The sequence below is a fragment of the Zea mays genome, chromosome 2 (assembly GCF_902167145.1).
Source record: "Zea mays cultivar B73 chromosome 2, Zm-B73-REFERENCE-NAM-5.0, whole genome shotgun sequence".
NCBI lineage: Eukaryota > Viridiplantae > Streptophyta > Magnoliopsida > Poales > Poaceae > Zea > Zea mays.
Window position 1 is genome coordinate 89,193,688 of NC_050097.1, and position 9,878 is coordinate 89,203,565.

The 9,878-nt window shown below is 44.0% G+C and overlaps 1 pseudogene; it reads left to right on the top strand.

Moving 5' to 3' along the window:
- The first annotated feature begins 1,091 nt into the window (after positions 1 to 1,091).
- On the top strand, positions 1,092 to 2,772 carry LOC109944222 (probable protein phosphatase 2C 48; annotated as a pseudogene).
- The last annotated feature ends 7,106 nt before the right edge of the window (positions 2,773 to 9,878 follow it).

The window sequence follows — 9,878 nt, forward strand, 5'->3', positions numbered from 1 at the left end:
CAGCTAAGCATATATTATAAATAGTTTTAATGGCTTTTTTCTCATGTTGTCACATCACATTGCATTTGGAACGGAGGGAGCATGTGGATAAAAGGAACAATTTTGCTAAGGCTCCTAAAATGACAGGATTTGTAGGACAACAGAACATCAGGCGCGTGACGCGCGCCTTATCTAGATTACAACATTTTTTGATCAAATAGTTAAATATGGTTGTATGCAATTCATCTCTCAATTGTATTATATAAACCAAGCCTTGAAGGGCATATTTTTCCCAAACCTGTTGAACTTAGGTCCTATTTGTAGGGTTCAGGATATTATAAAAATGACTCTGGCTCTAGCTCCTCGGTAGAAGCAGCTCATGCTAATAGTGTATTTTTACAAATCGTTTGGTAAAACGGCTTCTCTTATCTCTACTACTTATTAAGGTTGTACGTATTCTGCCACCATTCCCTAATGACTCTGGCTCTAGCTCCTCGGTAGAAGCTGCTCATGCCAAGGAGTCAGTGTTTTTTTACAAATCGTTCGGTAAAACGACTTCTCTTGTCTCTACTACTTATTAAGGTTGTAAGGGTAGTTTGTCATTCCGTGTTCTGCCACCATTCCCTATTCTGCCATTCCTGTTCCTCCCTCCCCGCACAGCCCATTCTCATGTTCTGCCACCATTTCCTGTTCTGTCATTCTCATTCCTTGTTTTACCTTTCTCATTCCCCTCTCCCCGCACAACCTATTCCCATTCTCATTCCCCCATACAACTCACGTCTAGCTAAGATTAAAAAACACACATGGCCCCAAGTGGATTCAAACCCACGACCCCTTAGACAAATGCGAGCAACAGCTACCGCTACACCACATGTGTATTTATGCCTACATCTATGATAGGAAAAACATCTACTACATCTCTCCCTAAGCCCACCTGATACTCCTTGCACAATGCATAGTAGTAGATAAGTATCACCGAGATTCTTGAATTATATGTTTGGATGGAGGGAGTAATATTTTTCCATGGATTTGACTTGTGAGTCATTTTCATAAACCAACGCCAAGGATGAATCCATGTTTCTTACTTGGAAACCCCGAACAAACACCACTAACAGGAGGCGCTTGTGTTGGTATCGCTCATCGACGACGAGAAGAAGCTTAGAGACTGCTAGTTCGACCTCTAGAAGCAGTCCTACATGGCCACATGTGCCGTTGTGTATGACAAGCTCCGACGCAGCCGACGCTTGGACACGGTCCAGAGCGGCTGCACCGAGATGTCCATCGTCAAGCAGGGGGACCTCATGGTCGTCGCAAACGTCGGTGACTCTCAGGCTGTTCTAGGCACCGCATCCGACAACGACGCCATCACACCATCCAGCTCATCATCCACCTGAAGCCCAACCTATCACGTAAGTCGCTAATGACCAGCCATGGATTCTTGTGCGCTGGAATGATGGCCGTTGCTGACGTTGTGTGAGTGTCCTCGAACATGATGTATATAAAGGAGTAGCGCATCCGGTGGTGCAATGACCAGGTGTACTACCTCGCTGATGAGCCCGGGGTGCACTTCGTCTGGCAGCCCAGCCAAGAGTCATCGGTACTCGCCATGTTGCATGTGTTCGACAACTACTATATCAAGGACTGTGGTGTCATCTCGGCGCCGGAGATGACAAGGAGGAGGACCGACAGCAATGACCAGTTTGTCATCCTCGCCACCGTCGGGGTAGCTTTTGTGCCAGCCTGCCTTTAATTCTCTTCGCAAACACACACACACTTGCCTTTTCGTTTAAGCAAGCTCGTTTGGTGGTGCATGCCTAATGACTGACGATGTATGAGGGAACTTCTTCCGGTAGGTGTGGGACATGCTTTCCAATGATGAGACCACGCAAACTGCGGTATATATCGAAGTCTGCATGATATTGATGGTTGCAATGTAGTGGTGAAACAACTAGATTAAAATAACAAAATTTATATATGACTAGTATCACAAATGGATTATGAAACCTTTTTCTCATAACAGTATAACACACATTTTGTATATTAGTTATCGTGGTATTATATGTTCCCGTTGCAACGCACGTGCACTCAGCTAGTGTTTTTTTATTTGGTGTATTGAGGTATATAGTGCTGTTAATTTGGGGTTTTCCCCTTATTTAAAAAATATGTGGCCAGCCGGACTGGGCCACTACAAGGCCACAAAGGCCGAGCAGCCCAGCCGGCTGGGGAGGAGCTAGGGCACCTCAGTGCCTTCAGCTACCTTACGGGAATAAGGCAGAGGCTGGCGGTGCCAGTAATTGAGCAGCAGCGGCGGCGGCGTTCTTTGTACGCCGATTTCTACGACTCAATCTCCTGCTCTTCTCGCTAATCCGTTTGCCTCCACCTTTTCTCGGCTCCTTAAAGGATGGACAGTCAACCTCTGAGGAGTGCGCAGAAAAACATCGGTTCCTGGTTCCTCTCTCCGGCTCTCAGTTCTAATCAGTTTGATCTATTTTGGTCCTGGCGTTCTTGTTTGGCTCACTGGTGGTGATTGGAAGAAGAAAGGAGGAATTGCTGCTCGCGTGCAGTGTGTTTCTCCCGTGTTCCAGTGTTCCTTTTGTGCGCCTCAGTGGTGCTGTGTTTGTCTAATCATTGTCCATCGTGGCCTAGTGCTTGGGCTTCCTGCTGCGTGATGTTCGTCTTCTCGGGCTGGTGCTGTGGACGTCTCCCACGGCCTCAGCAGCGGCTCTTGTATCTACGTCAACCTCCCGCAGTGCATGCCCGAACGTGGGTGGCAGAATTGGTTTTCTGGGATAGAACTTCGTGTTCGCTGAGCTGGACTTCCCACGTAGACAATCTACGTGCTGTGAGTTGCCCGTTGCCTCACTTTACTTACTGTTTAATTTTGTGCAATCTGCTAGTATTAAATACTTGGGTATGATTGCAATATTGTGGGTGGATTTGTTTTCTCATTGATAATAGCGGTGTAGTGAGACAACCTGACAGTCTGGTTTTAGTGTGTTGTTAATTTCAGCATGAAGTACATATTTGTGCCTAATTATATCTCTGTTTGTTGAGGCTGTTTACCTGTGTTAAATTCTGTTATTTTATTTTGTACACAACTCCTTACAATTTGTATTTATGCTTGATTACTAGGCTTATTACATTTGATCTAAAACCCTGATTTGGTAAGATAGGACTGTCACGTTAGTCGAGGATCTCTGATCACCATTTAGTGTTGGAGGGCTGTTTATTACAGCAACCCGCTGTTTTGAGAGCAATATCAAAAGATAAACAATAATGTTTATGTGCATAATATGCCTTCTTCATCTACTAGCCATGTTTATTGTTGAAATGAACCTGAGTAGCTATTTCACATGTTTTCATGCCCTAGAATCGCTACTGTTCATTGATGTTATATTTACGTATGGCATTTATCCTAGTTATATGCTTGTTTTATTCAGCATTAGAATATTTAATATATTTAAATATGTTAGAAGCATGTCACTTATTTCTATAAAACTTCAACAATCCAGAAAACCAATTTGTATAATGGCCTCTAGTTTTCATGTCATTAAGCCTGAAGCGTTCGACGACGCTAGCTTTAAGCGCTGGCACATTAAGACTCACATGTGGCTCACTGACATAAAACTATTTTGAGTAGTGATGTCGGATGTTCTCGAGGCAGCATCAGATGATACTGATGTTGCAGCAAAGGCCGCCGCACTAGCGGAGAAGGCCAAGTGGGACGAAGCCAATGAGGCATGCCTGTCTCGTGTGTTGAACGTATTGTCGAACCGCTTATTTGACGTGTACCCTGATTTTATCTCCGCTAAGGGTCTGTGGACTGAACTTGATAATGAGTTCTTTGAAGTTGACAATGCAATGAATCATTCACAACGGAAAACTACCTCAACTATAAAATGGCTGAGGGAAGGTCTGTTATGGAGCAGCTACAGGAGATTCAACTCCTTGTTAGGGACTTGGTCCAATATGGCAGCATCCTACCAGACATTTTCAGGTGAATTCAATACTAGCAAAGCTCCCGCCTTCTTGGCGAGACTTTGTGACTTCACGTCGCCACATGAAGAAGCAAATAACTCTCACCGAGTTGTCTGCTGCTATAAATATGGAAGAGCATGCAAGGGCCAGTAACAAGCCATCCCAGCAACTTCAAGCTCACGTTGTTGAGAAGGGCGGAGATAGAAAATTCTAGAAGAAGAAGAACTCTCCACAGAAGAATCTGAACCTACCTAAGTCCAAAAAGATGAAGAAAAAGGAAGACTTTATCTGCTACGTTTGTGGTGTCTCCAGGCATACAACTCGGAGGTGCAAACTTAGGAAGGGAAAATGTACTCCACCTCAGCGCAAAGAAGGGAACGTGGTGGTTAACTCCACCCAGGGTATGCACCTCAGGCCTTTATGGCAAGTCCATCAGATGACTGTTGAATGGATTCCGATGCTAAAATTCATATTTGTGCTGATCGATCCATGTTCTCTTCTTTCCAGGGGTACAACAACGCACCAGTCTTGATGGGAAATTGTGTTCCGGAAGTAGTTTGAGGTACCGGACAGGTCTACCTGAAGTTAACTTTAGGGAAGACGCTCATGCTGAAGGACGTGCTCTATGTGCCCTCGATGAGCCGAAACCTCATATCTGTGTCGATGTTGCTTCGATTGGGTCTCAAGTTAGTGTTTGAGTATAATAAAGTGGTCCTCTCTAAATTTGGTACTTTTGTTGGAAAGTCATATGAGTCAGGCGGTTTGTTCCGTCTTTCTGTTTTGAACAATCATTCTTCTTACCATGTTAATGTGGTCTGTAATAACGATTCCATTAATGATATTTGGCATTCGCGTTTGTGTCATGTCAATTTTGAGGCCATTAAGAGATTAAGTGACATGTCTTTAATTCTTGAATATAAACATGTTAAAGGTGTAAAGTGTGGTATTTGTGTGCAAGCTAAGCAACCTAGAAAACTGTTTCATACGGTTGAAGGCAGAAGTACCACTCCTTTAGAACTAATTCACTTAGATGTCTGTGAGATGAATGGTATAATCACAAAAGGCGGTAAAAGATACTTTCTTACCAGATTCTGTTATATTTACTTACTCATAACCAAAGATGAGACACTAGAAAACTTTAAGATCAATAAGACTGAAGTTGAAAACCAGTTAGACAAGAAAATTAAAAGGCTACAATTTGATAGAGGAGGTGAATACCTTTCCAACCTTTTTATGAGTACTGCAAAGAGTGTGGAATCATTCATGAAACTGCCGCTCCATATTCACCTCAGTCAAATGGGGTAGCTGAAAGGAAGAACCGAACGGTGTGTGACTTAGCTAATGCTTTGTTACAAAGTTCGAGGATGCCTGACATCTGGTGGGGTGAGGCAGTACTAACGGTGTGCTATGTCCTGAACAGGGTGCCACCTCGCAACCGTGAGGCCACGCCCTATGAAGGATTTAAAGGGAGGAAGCCAGATATTTCACATCTTCGGACTTGGGGCTACCTTGCTAAGGTGAATGTCCCTTTGACGAAGAAGAGAAAGCTAGGCCCTAAGATTGTAGATTGTGTCTTCCTAGGTTATGCACATAACAGTGCAGCTTATAGATTTCTAGTGGTCCATTCCGAGACGAGTGAAGTCGCTGTAAATGTCATAATGGAATCTCGGGATGTGACATTCTTTGAGAGCATTTTCCCTATGCGGGATAAGGAAGTAGTAGCCCCATATGGTCCATCTCGGACATATTCTCTGCCCTCGAGTGTCCATGACCAGACTCTAGATTTGGAGTTAAGGAGGAGTAAGAGACAAAGGTCTGAAAAGTCTCTAGGAGATGATTACATTATTTATCTAGTGGATGAAGAACCACGCTCCCTCAGAGGCATATACATCTCCAGATGTAGAGTACTAGAGGGAGGTTGTCCGTAGCGAGATGGATTCAATCATCTCGAACGAAACTTGGGAGATTGAAAGTCGCCTAGAGGGGGGGTGAATAGGGCGAAACTGAAATTTACAAAGTTAATCACAACTACAAGCCGGGTTAGCGTTAGAAATATAATCGAGTCTAAGAGAGAGGGTGCAAAACAAATCGCAAGCGAATAAAGAGTGTGACACGCGGATTTGTTTTACCGAGGTTCGGTTCTTGCAAACCTACTCCCCGTTGAGGTGGTCACAAAGACCGGGTCTCTTTCAACCCTTTCCCTCTCTCAAACGGTGCCTCGGACCGAGTGAGCTTCTTCTTCTCAAACAAATGGAACACAAAGTTCCCGCAAGGACCACCACACGATTGGTGTCTCTTGCCTCAATTACAAGTGAGTTTGATCTCAAGAAAGAATGAGAAAGAAAGAAGCAATCCAAACGCAAGAGCTCAAAAGAACACAACAAATCTCTCTCACTTATCACTAAAGCTTTGTGTGGAATTGGGAGAGGATTTGATCACTTGGGTGTGTCTAGAATTGAATGCTAGAGCTCTTGTAAGTAGTTGGAAGGTGGAAAACTTGGATGATTTGAATGTGGGGTGGTTGGGGGTATTTATAACCCCAACCACCAAACTAGTCGTTTGGTGGAGGCTGCTGTCGACGGGCGCACCGGACAGTCCGGTGCGCCACCGAACACTGTCCGGTGCGCCAGTCACGTCACCTGGCCGTTAGGGTTCGACCGTTGGAGCTCTGTCTTGTGGGCTCGCCTGGCTGTCTGGTGGCGCACCGGACAAGTCCTGTAGACTGTCCGGTGTGCCACCCGCGCGTGCTCTGACCTCTGCGCGTGCAGGCACACATTTAATGCGTTGCAGTCGACCATTGCGCGCGAAGTAGCCGTTGCTCCGCTGGCTCACCGGACAGTCCGGTGTGCACCGGACATGTCCGGCGAATTTTAGCGGAGCGGAGATCCGAAGCTGGCGAGTTCAGAGTCGCTCTTCCTTGGAGCATCGGACACTGTCCGGTGGTGCACCGGACAGTCCGGTGAATTATAGCGAAGCGCCTCTGAGAATTCCCGAAGGTGCAAAGTTTGGCTTGGAGTCCCCTGGTGCACCGAACACTGTCCGGTGGCACACCGGACAGTCCGGTGCGCCAGACCAGGGCACACTTCGGTTATCCCTTGCTCTTTTTGTTGAACCTTTTTCTTTGTCTTTTTATTGGCTTTTTGTGAACCTTTGGCACCTGTATAACTTATAGACTAGAGCAAACTAGTTAGTCCAATTATTTGTGTTGGGCAATTCAACCACCAAAATCATTTAGAAAATAGGTGTAAGCCTAATTCCCTTTCAATCTCCCCCTTTTTGGTGATTGATGCCAACACAAACCAAAGCAAATATAGAAGTGCATAATTGAACTAGTTTGCATAATGTAAGTGCAAAGGTTACTTAGAATTGAGCCAATATACATACTTATAAGATACACATGGATTGTTTCTTTAATTTTAATATTTTGAACCACGCTAGCACCACATGTTTTGTTTTGGCAAATTCTTTTGTAAATCCTTTTCAAAGTTCTTTTGCAAATAGTCAAAGGCAAATGAATAAGATTTTGCGAAGCATTTTCAAGATTTGAAATTTTCTCCCACTGTTTCAAATGCTTTTCCTTTGACTAAACAAAACTCCCCCTCAATGAAATTCTCCTCTTAGTGTTCAAGAGGGTTTTAATATATCGATTTTGAAAATACCACTTTCTCCCCCTTTTGAACACAAAAAGATACCAATTCGAAATTTACCAATTGAAAATCATTAGTTTTAAAATTAGGTGGTGGTGCGGTCCTTTTGCTTTGGGCTCATGCTCTCTCCCCCTTTGGCATAAATCACCAAAAACGGAATCATTAGAGCCCTTTAAACTACTTTCTCCCCTTTGGTAAACAAAATAGGAGTGAAGATTATACCAAATGCGGAGAGTTGCTCGGAGCGACCGGACAGTCCGGTGCGCCAGACCAGGGCACACTTCGGTTATCCCTTGCTCTTTTTGTTGAACCTTTTTCTTTGTCTTTTTATTGGCTTTTTGTGAACCTTTGACACCTGTATAACTTATAGACTAGAGCAAACTAGTTAGTCCAATTATTTGTGTTGGGCAATTCAACCACCAAAATTATTTAGAAAATAGGTGTAAGCCTAATTCCCTTTCAGAGATAACTGATCTCCCAGCTAGTTGCAAGCCTGTGGGTTGCAAATGGATCTTTAGGAGGAAGAGGAGACCCGATGGTACTATTGAAAAGTACAAGGCCCGTCTTAGGGCTAAGGGTTTTACTCAAAAGAAAGAGGAGGATTATTTTGATACATATTCTCCGGTGGCTCGATTGCCCATAATCCGTGTACTTTTAGCGCTAGCGGCTGCTTATAAACTTCTTGTTCATCAAATGGACGTAAAGACAGCATTCCTAAATGGAGAGCTAGAAGAGGAAATTTTTATGCAGCAACCAGAAGGATTTGTGGTTAAAGGACAAGAGAGCAAAGTGTGTCGCTTCATTAAATCCTTGTACGGTCTTAAGCAAGCTCCCAAACAATGGCATGAGAAGTTTAATAACACTCTGACTACTACCGGATTTTGTGTAAACGAAGCTAACAAGTGTGTGTATTATCGCTTCTCTGGGAGCAGAGGTGTCATCTTGTGCTTATACGTTGATGACATATTGATATTTGGGACCGAGTTGGAGGCTATCATGCAGAAAAAAGTATTCCTCTCCAAGAACTTTGATATGAAGGACTTGGGTGAAGCTGATGTTATACTGAACATCTAGCTAATAAATGGTGAGGATGGGATTACTTTGTCACAATCCCATGATGTGGAAAAAGTCCTGACTCGCTTCGAACATATGGACTGGAAACCAGTCGCCACGCCCTATGATCCATCATACATGCTCTGCAAATATGAAGGCAAGCCTGTGAACCAACTACTATATTCGCAGATCATCGGATCTCTCATGTACCTGAGCAGTGCAACTAGACCAGATATCTCATATGCAGTATGCAGAGTGGCTCGTTACTTGGCCAGTCTAGGAGATAGACACTGGGTAGCCTTGTACAGAGTGCTTCGGTATTTGAAGTGAGCAATGAATCTTGGTATTAAATATACCGGATTTCCATCAGTACTTGAAGGATTCAGTGATAAAAATTGGATCTCTCACTCGGATCAAATGAAGTCTACAAGTGGCTATGTGTTCACTTTAGCTGGTGGGGTCGTGTCATGGAGATCGTCTAAACAAACAGTGTCGACACGTTCCACCAAGGAGGCTGAATTAGTTGCGCTTGATTCAGCAGCATTGGAGGTAAGTGGTTGAGAGACTTATTGTCAGATCTTCCAATGTTAGCAAAGCCGATACCGGCTGTCCTAGTATATTGTGATAACACTTTTGTGTTGCTAAAAGTGAATAGTAGAAAGGACAACAAAAAATCCTTGAGGCAAATCAGAAGACGACTTGATTCATGTCAGCATGCTAGAGAGACAGGTGTAATAACCGTAGATTACATCAAGTCTGAAAGGAACCTTGCTGATCCTTTCACCAAAGGGCTGGCTCAAAAAACAATCCAAGCAGCATGCATGGAATGGGACTCGTACCCTGTTAACAGTTCAACTACGGATAACTGTCCTGTGTGACCGGAGGTCCCGAGATCTAGCTCCAGGAAACGAAGCACTGTGGAACCAAGAGCACAAAAGACAAAGAGCCTCATGAGCTGCTGTGCTCTATCTGTATGGTAGGTTGAGCGATATGCTCTTAATGAAGTCAATGCTATAAGCAGGGAAATTGTCCTACAGAATTTCCTTAATGATTTCACCTATATGAGCTAACTGTGGGGTCGCAGTCTGGGAGAGAATGGGGTGTAACGCCCCGAATTTCGAGTTGATTTTTTTTCTTTTCTCTATCACTCGCTAAATTCGGGCGTTACCCCTCTTTCCATTTCTTTTCGCTAAAACCTCACCCGACTTCAAAACTTTAGGT